This window comes from Aotus nancymaae, unplaced genomic scaffold, assembly GCF_030222135.1.
Source record: "Aotus nancymaae isolate 86718 unplaced genomic scaffold, 86718_ANA_hifiasm-v0.15.2.pri h1tg000025l, whole genome shotgun sequence".
In the NCBI taxonomy this organism is placed as follows: Eukaryota; Metazoa; Chordata; class Mammalia; order Primates; family Aotidae; genus Aotus; species Aotus nancymaae.
Window position 1 is genome coordinate 33,856,957 of NW_026988438.1, and position 12,634 is coordinate 33,869,590.

General features: G+C 40.1%; 1 protein-coding gene across 1 annotated transcript in view; it reads right to left on the reverse strand.

Moving 5' to 3' along the window:
- Positions 1 to 12,634, reverse strand: part of LOC105714011 (uncharacterized) — a 92,297-nt gene that overhangs the window by 53,639 nt on the left and 26,024 nt on the right. The gene's annotated exons all lie outside the window — the stretch shown is intronic.

Here is a 12,634-nt window from a genome sequence, read left to right on the forward strand (position 1 = left end):
GAAGACAGGGCTTCTATGAGGCAGCAGTCAGGAAAGGTATTTGGCCCATGATTCTAGAAAGGAGTGACTGCGCCCAGGCTTGAACCTGTGCATTTGGCGTAACAACTGCCAACACTCCCACCCAGGGGAGCAGGTGCCGCCCAGAGGTCCCTCACACAAGACTGCCTCATGGCCAGATTCCAAATTCAGACGATCACCATTTACTGTTTTTATAGAATTGGGGAAGATTTTGGAATCTGAGAGCAAGAGAGACACAAAGAGTGAGGGACAAACAGAGACAGAGACACAGAGGACAAGAATAGGGTAACATCCATCCACCCATCCGCCCATCCTCACAGGAAAAAGGCAAAGGCACCAGAGGAAGGGCCAGGCACACAATGAGGACGTGGGAGGCAGCAGAGCAAAGCAGAGTGGAGGCAAATGCCGCCTTTTCAAGTCTGACAGCTCTCTGAACGCCACCACTCCAAAAACAAGCCTTTTCAAGAGAAACCATCAGGTAAGCTGCAACCTCAGCCTTCGCTGTCACACAAAGAACACTTCCCAGCCAGCGCTGCTGAACTGCCTGTGCGGTGCTCCTAGGATGGGTTTGAACAACTGGCCTTTGTTCTATTTTCCCCTGCTGCAGTGGAAATGAACAGGAGCAACTGACACAACAGCATGTCAGATGCGGATTATTGGTTTAGAAGGAGACCCAGATTCCAGAAACCCCACCAAAGAGACAGCGGAAAGGTCTGAGGAGAAAACAGAAGGCTGCAGCAGGGTCACATGCCAATTAAGTGGGCTGTTTGGAGCGGCATGTAAATGATCAAAAGCATTTGGGACCCTCTCCCATCAGTCACAAAAGATGCTTAAGGCCAGTTCCTTTGAATGCTGTTTTAGCAGTGGTCTCATACAATACATCTTAAGGAACATTTATACTGTGTTCACTGTGCATTCAACTGTGGCCACTTCAAAGGTTTAGCCAAGTATTTTATGGCCATGGTAAAGGGTTCTTATTGATTTAAATTACAAGCTTGGCTCCTGTCAGCTCCACTTGAGGGCAAAAATGCAATAAAATATCCCACAGCACAAGAGACAGACATATCGCATTGAAAATCTTAAGAGATCCTTTTCACTATAATCACTCTCAATGATATTTACTTATACAGGCAAGGTTATCAGAGAGAGTTGTCTACAATCTTTAGGCTTCAGGGGTTTCTCTCGGTTTGGGCGTTTGCTTTTTAAAAAATCTAGTTCTGACCTGGGCCATGAAAAGGTCATAAGTGCATGCTGCCTTCCCTCGCTTAGCGACTCCCACCACTCCCCAGCTACTCACAAAATGGCTTGTTCCAAGAATAATGACATTGACATACTAGCCATCACGGCTGAGGGATTATGATTTTCAGTCCTCCTATCATTTGCATATCCAGCAGGCCAGACTCAGATGAATGAGAGATGTCAAGGCATGAATGACAAGCCTATCAAGGCGATGGAAGGCTGTCTAGGATTAACTGTCAGGGAGACAAACTTCACTCTGGAGACAGAGACAAGAACAAGCTTTCTATAGGAAGACTCTAAAATTGAGAGGGATTCAAAAGCTGTCAATATGAAACGTTGCTTATGCTACTTGCTAATCTCTGTGATGATCAGCACAAAGGAAGACGCCTTATGCTAAGAAAAAGGGAGAAACCCCAAGCAGCAGGCTCTGGTTCGCTTCATTCCCGATTTCTTCATGATAATTTGCCTGAAACATACTCAAGACAGAGCTAACCCCCAGACATACACAGAAAATAGCAAATGACTATTAGGTATCTGACATTTGAAATAACATGTTTCTGGAGGGTTGGCATTACAAGAGTCATTTCACTTCAAAATGTTATTCCTAATGCAATTTTTTAAAATTCATAAGAGGCACTTGCTAGAATTCAGTGTAGCACTAAAGTCACTCAAAAGACAGAGGTCAAATTCATTTCATTTCTTTTATGTTTTCTTCTCTCTGCTAGATGAAATAAATGATTAAGTCTAGAACACTTGGCAGTTCAGCGAATGTGCTCCGTGGCACCATTACAAGATCGATTTTCTCAATACAGGAGTCTTTCTAGGGTGCACATTGCTTAGCTGACATCTGTCGCCGTTGTCATGGCAGCGCTCTCTCCAGCATAGTGAGAGGTCAGGCCTGACAGGGAAGGCCTCGCCAGCCCTACCCCAGTCACTTCAAGGTTAACAGCCAATGGACCAAAGAAATAGGCAATTATAGTACAGTCAATTCCGGTTAAGGAAATATCTGAGAAGTAAATACGTCTGATAAGTGAATGGAAATGAAACCGCCAATGCTATTGATGCAATCCCATAATATCAATGCCTTTTTGTGGTTCAGTTTGGTTGTTTCTTGTAAAATTTTCGTGCTCAAAGAAATCTAGCAAGAGAGAGGATAAGCAAAACTTCATTATGCTGCCATTAGCCTCTGTACTTGAAGAAGAGAATTCCCACAGATGGGTAGGTGAATGGCAGAAGAGCAGAGCTGCTTCCCAGAAAAAGTGCAAAGAAAATCCCCAGGTCTCCAGCCCCTGTTGGTTTAGTCCCTGCTATTTCCAGCTGCATGTCTGTCTAAAGAAGATTCTTAGGATTTCACAGGAAAATGACTTTAAAATAACATTTCTCATTGCCACCTCATACTTACTAAATTTATTATGTATCAGAATGAAGGTCCTTCATATAATTTCAACAACTCTGAAAAACAGCAAATGATTCCAAAAAATCCCAAATCACCGACATGTTGAAATTGCTAATTTCTAATGATATACACCCCTACTAAAGCATAACTTTTGATAGAAAATATATTATTATAACAGACATTCTTTGAATAGAATTAGAAAAATGACAGGTGGAACTAAAACATAAAGATTTTCAATTACAAGTTGCATACCCTAGAAATTCACTTACTGACAATGTCTGCAGGTGGTAATACTTGAAATTCATTATGGTAGATACATTCATATTATCCCCTCCTGATTAAATCTTGCAGTTAGTACAAAGAGAGCTTTAGATTTCATCAGACGCTTGAAGGAATGGCAATGACTTTTCTTCAACGATGGGATTTTATTGCAAAGAGGAATAAAAAATTAAGAGTTACATATATATAAATAATATTTATAATATATAACATGGGCATTATATATATATGTAACTCTTAGCTCAATAATACAGATATGTAACTCTTAATTTTTTATTCTTCTTCATGAGTAGAATATGTAGTCACTATAGTTACTCACCTCAGATTTTTGCCAAAATGTTCTCAGCTGTGGTCAGCAGTGACCATAGTGACTGACCATAGTGACTGCTGAGATCTATAGCCCATCACTGATCATATCGAGAGGTAGAATCTCTTCCAACATTGGTCAAGTTGTACTTGCTACCTTGTGTTGGAAACAGATGCTTGGTGCCGCAAAGAAAAAATTAGCACTGAGACAAAGGATTTTTTAGCAATGCAATTTTTTACTTCCTGGACTGCAGGAGGGGTACTCTCACTAGCCATTTTACCATGAAAGTACAATGAACAAAGGAAAGCAGACATATTTATCCCTTATGCATTTGGGGTCACCCTTACTGCTGTGTCTGATCTTGGTTGGCTGGAGCCAGACCTTACAATCTAAACTAAAACCTGATTGGCTAACAACTTAAAACTTTCCTAAACAGGTAAAAGCAAAGGAGAGCTGGGACATGCCTGTGAGCACATCCAGCACAGATATCTTTGTTAAAGTACAAGGACATAGAATGTACTATGTGCCTGTAATCATGACACGTCTAACAGCTACATAGGATAGGGCTTAACAAAGAGTTATTAGCACATTTATGATTTATTCTTTAACAAGAAAGGAAACTTTTCTACTTCCCACACCTTGTTTCCCAGAGTTCCCACTAATAAACTGAAGCTCTCCATGCCTCCCTCTTTCTTCATGGGTGGAAGTTGGTTTAGCACCCAAACTAATGAGCTGACATTACTCCCTTCAGCCCAACAGTCTCTTGAGAACCAATGGCTTTATTTTCAAACTCAGCATTACTTTAGAAAGGTCATGTGTGGATGCAAGAAAAAGTAATCCACTCCAATAAGCTTAAGTGTGGAAGATTTTACTGTTACCATACAGCAGGAAATCCTGCAGTGGATTAGCAATAGATAGGAAACAAATTATATGCAGACCAAATTGGAACTAAAATTGGAATTGGAAAACCAGAAACCAGGGTGATTCTATGTGTATTTCACCTCTGCCATGCTTTTCTTCTTCTCTCTTCACCTCTGTCTTTTAACCACCTTTCTCTGCATTCAATGTGGGCTAATTTGGCATGCTCTTTCAGTTCTAAAGCCATCCTCATCTTTCTCAGTTTCTCAACTTCCCACAAGAGAGAGTCTGATTAGCTCAGACCAGACGATGGGTTGGGTGTCCCAGGGTTTGGTGCCGGTTGGATTTGATCATCCAGGGTGGGGACCAGAGTGGGTAAGGGGCTCTGATCAGGATCATGCAGTTTACATACGCCTTCCCAGCTACAGCCTTCAGCAAAGGCAAGGCACACACTAAAAATAGGTCTTCTGTATCTTCTACAAAAATCAAAGATGATACATGAATTAAAAATTTCCCATGTGCTCAGAAACTTTACAGGTAAACAAGAGCTCTTCAACAAAATGATGCTGAGATGGTTATTCAACAATATTATCATGACTTTGTGTTAGTTGCAGCCTTGTCAAAATTGTCTCCATCAGTATAAAATGACTACCCCAGCAAAAAACCCACAGAAACACTTCCTTCCTAATTATAGGGGATAAAACACAGAGAAAAAAAAAATGCCTTGGCCTTCACAATAGGCCATTGCCAGCCTTGCATCCCATATCCCACTACACCCTGCATACCCTGACCTTTACCTAAACTGAACTATTTCCTGTTCCCTCTTGAAGCCCCACACTTTCTTTTCTCATGCCTCCCTCCACACAGTATTTCCATTCCTTCTTCAGTCTGTACCACACCGTAATTAAATAGAACTAAGAGGCTGGGAGCAATGGCTCATGCCTGTAATCCCAGCACTTTGGGAGGCCAAGGCAGGCAGATCACGAAGTCAGGAGTTCAAGACTAGCCTGAGCAACATGGTGAAACCCCATCTCTACTAAAAATACAAAAATAAGCCGGGTGTGGTGGTGTGCGCCTGTAATCCCAGCTACTCCGGAGACTGAGGCAGGAAAATCACTTGAACCTGGGAGGCAGAGGTTGCAGTGAGCCGAGATTGCGCCACTGCACTCCAGCCTGGGTGACAGAGCAAGACTCTATCTCAAATAATAATAATAAATAAATAAATAAATAAATAAATAAAACTAACACATAGAGGCTCTTAAAGAATAACCATGGAGTAATGAATGGCCTCTGGAAGCAGGGAATTTTCTCAAGCAGATCGTTTAAGTAGACACTTGATGTCATCTGTTAAGAGAAGGCACACAAGGTCTGTCCTTGAGGACCACCTACAATGGGTGGCCTTCCCTTGGTTCCCCAGGTGAAAAAAATCATTACTCTCTCATTACGAAAAATACAGCACTGACTCTATTTGAGGATTTTCTGCTTATTTATAATCTCTGGTCAAAACTGAGAATTACTTCGGCAGAGATGGAGATGGCTATTTTTTATCTTTTGTCTTTCTTATTCTTCCCTGAATGATTTTTTACAACTTGTACAGTAGCTATTTTTTTCATTCTTTATCCAATATATAAGATGCCAAGAACTGTACCAGATATCTGAGAATACAAATATCTCATAGCCTAATGGAGTAGAAAGATATGTAAATAGAAAATGCAGTGGAATAAATCCTGCAAACAAGGTACATATTAAGGGCAATAAAAAAGAAGAAAATTACTAACACTCAGGCATTTCAGAAGACATCATCAAAAATAATCTTTTTAGTAGTTATCATATTGGTTATATATTGTTGCATAATAAATTACTACAAAACATAGCAACTTAAAACAACGAACTCTTTTTTTTCCCTCACAGTTTCTGTGGATCAAGAATTCAAGAGCTGGCTTAAGGTTTCACATGAGGTTGCAATTAAAATCACTCACATGGCTGTTAGCAGGAGGGCTCAGTTCCTCTCATGTAGACTTTTCCATGGGGCTGCTTGAGTGTTTTCATGAAATGTCAACTGGCTTTTCCCAGAATGAGTAAACCCATAATGCTTAATGAGTAAGAAAGAGACAGAGAGAGAGAAAGAGAGAGAGACAGAGAGATGCCACAATGCCTTTTATGGCCTAATGTCCTCCAAATCTTGGACATCAGATACCATCACTTCCTGCACATTCTACTCATTAAAAGTTACTAAGTACAGCCCACACTTAAGGGATGGCAATTAGGTCCCATCTTTTGAAGGAAGAAGTATGGAAGAATGGATAGGAGCTTTACAGAGAAGTGGAAAGAAAGATCTAGCTAGCTAGGCAAAAAGGATAGCATGCCCATGTGTGGAAGACCATGGGAGCCAAGAAAAGTGAGGGGTTCACTGTAGGTTTTCAACTTATTTCAGCCTTTTAATTAGACAAAATCTTACAAGGAAGCCCAGTATACAAAACAAATAAAAAGCTCTGCTATGGCTGAAGCTAGGTGAAGGAGAGGAGGCAGGAACTCCCAGCCCAAGGTAGCCTTTACAAGAACTCCCTGGAGGCCCTAGAATTTCAGAGAGTCAGCTGAAAACCATCGCTATATGCAATAGCTATGAGTGCTTATCTGTAGGTACAAGCCATACTCTGTTAACATTTATCTTATCAAGTAACAAATTATGCCCTTATCTTAACTGTGGGCTGAAACTAAATAAAAAATAGACAAAAATTCTCATTAAAAAGAGAGTAGTGATCTTGTTGAAATGCAGGAAAATCCCAACTTACCAACAGGTTATAGTCCAAGAGTTCACTTGTAAGAGAGTTCTTTAGAACTCCATGTAACAGTTAGTTATGACCACAAAGATGCTATGTAACAAATGATCTCAAAAACAGTGACTTAAAACAACTATGATTTATTCTCACATATCTGCACATAGGCTGGAGATCAACTTATTTAAGCTGGTGCTGGGCTTCACAGCTCTGCTTCAAGTTGCAGGTCCGCTTAAGGGGTAACAGCTACCTATGGAAAGTTTAGCTCATGGAGACGGCAGAAACACAAAAGAGGACAAGAGGGCAAGCAGAGAAAGACAAAGCCTCTTAAGGCCTGAGATCGGGACTGGCACATTTTCGCCCACATGTGGTTGGCCAAAACAAGTTTCAGAGATGAGCCAAAGACAAGGGTCAGGAAAATACACTCTGCTCAATTGAGGCTAAAGCAAAGGAGTAAAGAATTGGAGCCAGTTAGTCAATCTAGTACATTCTGAATGCATTTTTCCATAAAAACAAATTTCAAGTCATATTTGAGTACCATATTAGCTCACCAAAACCAATTTAACGTTAAGAGAAATAGTAACAGCCTAGAATCAGGTGATGCCGGCACATTTTTAAGTAAGCCAAATTTGTCTTCCCAGCTCATTCTTCACCTTCTTTCAACAATGTTCACATTTCTCTCCATGAGCTCAGCATCTTCATGGTTGCTCTAGCCCCTCACCTCTGTGTCACTCACCCCTCACTTCCCTTTCCACAATTATTTCAGCCCCTAAACTCAGAACTCTGGATCCCTCAATGTAGACCCTCCCAGTTGGCTGCCAAAAGGAAAAACATCTGATTAAACCAATTTGTGCTCACGTGTAAATGGCCCATTGCTTCTTAACAGTCTCTAAAACAGTTGCCTTTTTAAAGGGGGCTGTCCCGAAGCCCAGTAATCCTCCCACTGGTGAGATCTGAGACAGTAAATACATTGATGAAATCCTTAGAGTCAGTAATATTCTTAGAAAAGCAGAATATGTCTTAGGTCTGCCCGTTACTCTCTAAATGTTGTGAAGAAAGTGTCATTTATACATGTGAAGCCTGCTGTATTGACTTTATTACTCTCACTTCCAGTATTTTCTTTCCCTCTCTGTGCTTCTATGAGGAATTGAATTCACCAGGAGAAGACAAATGTCAGAGTTATGATTTACATCTCATTACAGGGCAAGTGTTGCTTCCCATTTTGGAATTTACTCTTTAGGCCAAATCTTTAAAGACTTTCTTTTTTTCTTTCAATATTAAAATGCCATATTTCAGCATGAAATATGCCTGCTGTGGCTTAGGAAGAGCTTAATGATTTGGACTTTGTATTGAGTTTTCATGTAAATATTCCTGTTTTAAACAAACAAATTATTATGCTGAGAACATTGCTATTAATCATCATAATGTGTTTACTTTTAAAGACATATCATAAAGAAAGGTTCCAAGTATTAAGTTTTAGTAACACCACTTTTCTACCCTGTTCAAATGTATGTCTATACAGACAAAAAGGGAAGAGGAAAATTGTGGATTGGAGTTACTGCATAAATAACTAATCTGAATAATTTGGACCAAAAAATATAGTTTTATTGATCCTAAGGTATAAATATATGTATAGTTCTCCATTTCTGCTGATGTTTCCATGACAAAAATAGTTATGCCTATATGCCTATGATAATATTATTATGTTATATTTTAGTAATTTTGAACAATTTTTGAAATAGTCAATATCCTTCCCCATCACTTCGCCCAAAAAACAGTGGTACCTATCATTAGCTATGTGAAGATGAGCTGTTACAGTTATTTCTCTTCCAGTCTTGTCAAGTGCCAATAGCCATAACATTGATTTCAGGTAGGTTATGTTAAGTTAGGATTTGAGAAGCTTTGGTTTAAAAACACCTCACACTTTTTTTTACATTAGCCAAAGTGGTCATCCAAATTCCACGCTATCCAAGAAAGAATGCTTTTCCCTTACTTCTTAAGAACCAAATTCTGATGAAATCTAAATACAATCAAACCCCTCAGTGAAGAGAGCTGTAAAATGGAGTGTGTAATAAACAGAATGATTAGAAAGGTAAGTCCCACCCTTCAAATGACAGAGTAACCAGTCATCCATCAATCACGCAGCTGCCCTTATTACTGGCGTGTTTAGAGTGAACTTATAAGTGAGTGGCTAAAATGACGCAAGGACAATGTATAGGTGTATCCAAATACTGTACTGAACCCCATAAATGTATAGAATTACCATTTGTCAAATAAAAAGAAAATAACATTAAAAAATAAAGTTCATGAATGGTAATGCTAAGAAAAATCAAATTTTTTAATGAAGCATGTGGTTCAGAGCAACCACTCAAATTCTAGCTTCCACATGTATCAGCCATAACTTAGGCAAGTTTCTCAACCTCTTTGTGTTTCAGTTTCTTTACCTGCTAAGTAGAGATTATAGTACAAATCTCCCAGAGTAATTGTAAAGATTGAATGAGTCTTTACTATGTGCCAGGCACTGTGCCAGATGTGTGAAGTGTTCAGAACAGCGCCTGGCACACATTAAGCACTATGGGTTTGTTGTCCTTGCTCTTGTCATTGCCATTAAGGTAATCATCATTATGTCATCCTGACTGTGGTAATCATCACCACCATCACTGTTGTCTGAGGATTTCTGTTAGCCATGCAGTCTCTCTTTCCTGTTAACTTTTCCTCTTAGTTGTGAAGAGCTGAATCAGCTCATAGTTGATAAAAAATTCTTGAGCTCCTTCATAAATGTTACTGTTGGAAATACAGATTGGACTAAGATCTTGACAAGATCTAACAAAACTGAAGACACTCCTTTCTTATGAGCGAGCAATGCTACTCTCAGGCAAATACCATGGAGAAACTCCTAGATCTGTGTACCAAAAGACATTTATATTAGAATATTCATAGCAATGTGGTTTGTAATTTTAAAAATGGACACATCTAGATGATCATCAGTAAAAGAATGGATTAAGTCTTAGAGTAATTATACAACAAATAGCAAATCATAGTGACAATGAATAAAATAGGTTATAAGTATTAACTTGAACAAATCTCACAACATAATATTAGGTGAAGAAAAGCAATTCATAGAATTATATTGGTATAATTCGATTACATATGGTCCAAACACATGCAAAACTTGTTTTTAAAAAGCAGAATGATATGCACAAAATTATGATAGTGGTTATCGTGGGACTAAGAAGGATATTATTGGAATCTTAATGGTAGTAATTTTTTCTTTTTTTTTTTTTAGAGTCTTGCTCTGTCGCCCAGACTGGCATGCAATGGTATGATCTCAGTTCACTGCAACCTTCGCCTCCCAAGTTCAAGCGATTCTCCTGCCTCAGCCTCCCAAGTAGCTGGGATTTCAGGCACCTGCCACCATACCCAGCTGCTTTTCGTATTTTTAGTAGAGACAAGGTTTCATCATGTTGGTGAGGCTGGTCTCGAATTCCTGACCTCAGGTAATCCACCCGCCTTGGCCTCCCAAAGTGCTGGGATTACAGGCATGAACCACTGCACCTGGCCAGTAATTACATATTTCTTAATTTAGGTGGGTAGATACATAGACATCCATTCTATTGCAAAGTCTTAAAATTCACATATATTATGAGCTGGTAAATACGTTAAAAGTTCTTCATTGAAGAAAAAAATAAAGAAAAGCACCCCCATTTCTCTCAGGTGGCACTTGCAGCCTCAGCTTCTCACCTTCAGTGTGCCAGGGCAATATTCTGTATTTCTCTTTAGGGATATGCAGTAGGGTTAAGTCATGAGATGTTCTGCCTCTATTGACATTTTTTTTCTAAATATAGGAATGCAATATCATGCCAAAATGATATGGATGCCTCTTCTCACAAACATTACTCTACCTATGACTTCACACAGCAGGAGGTGGGTTTCCTTTCCCTATTTGGCAAAGAAATGGAAGCCCAAAACAACAGTGAGCCTATTACCCAAATGTTACAATCACTCTGGTGCCTGGAAGCATCAACACATCCTGCTTCCTTCAGATGGCTTCTCTTCTGTTTTCTCCTCAAGGGTCCCTCATTCACCACTTTTGCCGCTATAAACCATCCACAAGTTCTTTTGGAAGTTGGAGAGCTATAAATCTTAAATTTAAAAAACAATAAGGGAAAAGCACCTCTGGGATTAAAACCCACCTCTCCTGATTATAGGTTCCATAACTGAACATCCTGTAAATCGGATTTCAATCCATACATGGTGTTCATTATGCACCAACGCGCAAGATGAGCGCCAGGGACCAAGAATTGAACCACTGAATGCTCTAGCCCGAGACCCGATGTAATAATGGAAACGAGCCCTCAATGAAGGCCATGGACACCCAGCCACTGGCCCCTCCCATGCAGCCACCCAGGGCTTTTCTTTGCATTATTTATTTATTTCTAAGACTTGGGGGTGCGAGAGGAAAGAGGAAGAAACGGAAGTGATTTTTCTTCTTAATAGGCTTGCTCTTCTTGCTCTGGGTAGAATCAATGCAAGTGGGATGAACTCATTCCCTAATATCCCCTTCCTTCCAAACTGCTTCCTTCCATCGTAAATAATTCAGACAAAATAAAATAATCATGTGCTGGTAATTACCACTACCCCCTCCCCAAAAACAAATGCTTGCTGAAATGCCGCCCTCCTAATGTTGCAGCGACTGTGCCTGGGAACACAGTGATGGCGAGTTGACACTGAGATGTGTAGTGTGTGAAGGTGAGGACAGGAGAACTATGTGGTTGTCTTTCCTGAGCAGAAGGGCACTGAAATGTTACCGCTGTGCCTCCCTGTAAATGGCTGGAGCTCTGCTAAAGGCCTGGAAACAGCACAAATTTTAAGCGGCTACTCTAAACCCAATTGCCCTTATTTTTCATTCTAATTTCCCTATTTCTATTTTTGTACATGGGAGGAAAGCTTTGACAGGCAGCTCTACGGCACACGCAGGCACACACACACAAGTATGCCTTTTCTCCCAGCCTTGTGTCTTCATATAATTTTTATTTAGTGGGTTTATTTCTTCATACAAACACCTTGTTCACCTGTGCACGCCTCATTAACAGAAATCTGTAGGAGAGGGGTAAATGGCCGTTTTGCTTTGAAACATCAATAAGGTTCAGGAAGAGATGGCACAAGGTACAATATGAGAATCAACATTCTCGATCCTGTAGAACAAAGTGGTGGCAACTCACCAAAAAAGTGGGGAAGAAAAGGCTCCCCCAACAAAACAATGCATGTGAGCAGAATGGGCTGTGTGGTAGAAGGCATCTCATTTGGGTACTGGTAATTTATGGGGAGATTTCTGCTTTTTGTTCTTTGCAAAAAGATTGTCTGCAGACTCATCATCTTCATGGAGAATTAAAGAAGCTATAAACAATAATTTAGAAAACAGCATGGATAGGACTGTTATGATCCCAGCTTGTTATTGATACTTTAAAGGCCACTCAGGTGGCCTTTAAAATAAGATACTGGAAAAAAAGAGACTGAACTCACACATATGTAGACAAAATCCTGGTTCTTCCTTCTAACCCTCAGTCACTCCTCTAAAGCCAGTGGGGAAAGCCCTGGGGAGCAGAGGGAAGCGGCCTTTGAAGCCCAAGTATTCTGCGGTCTGCCCCAGTAGAAAGGGAGAAGTCCATTCCTCCTCTATGACTCTTTTGTCAGAGTCAACAGTGGCAGAAAGAAGAGGTTCTAAATCTGATCTGTCCAGTATGCTGGCCACTAGCTATG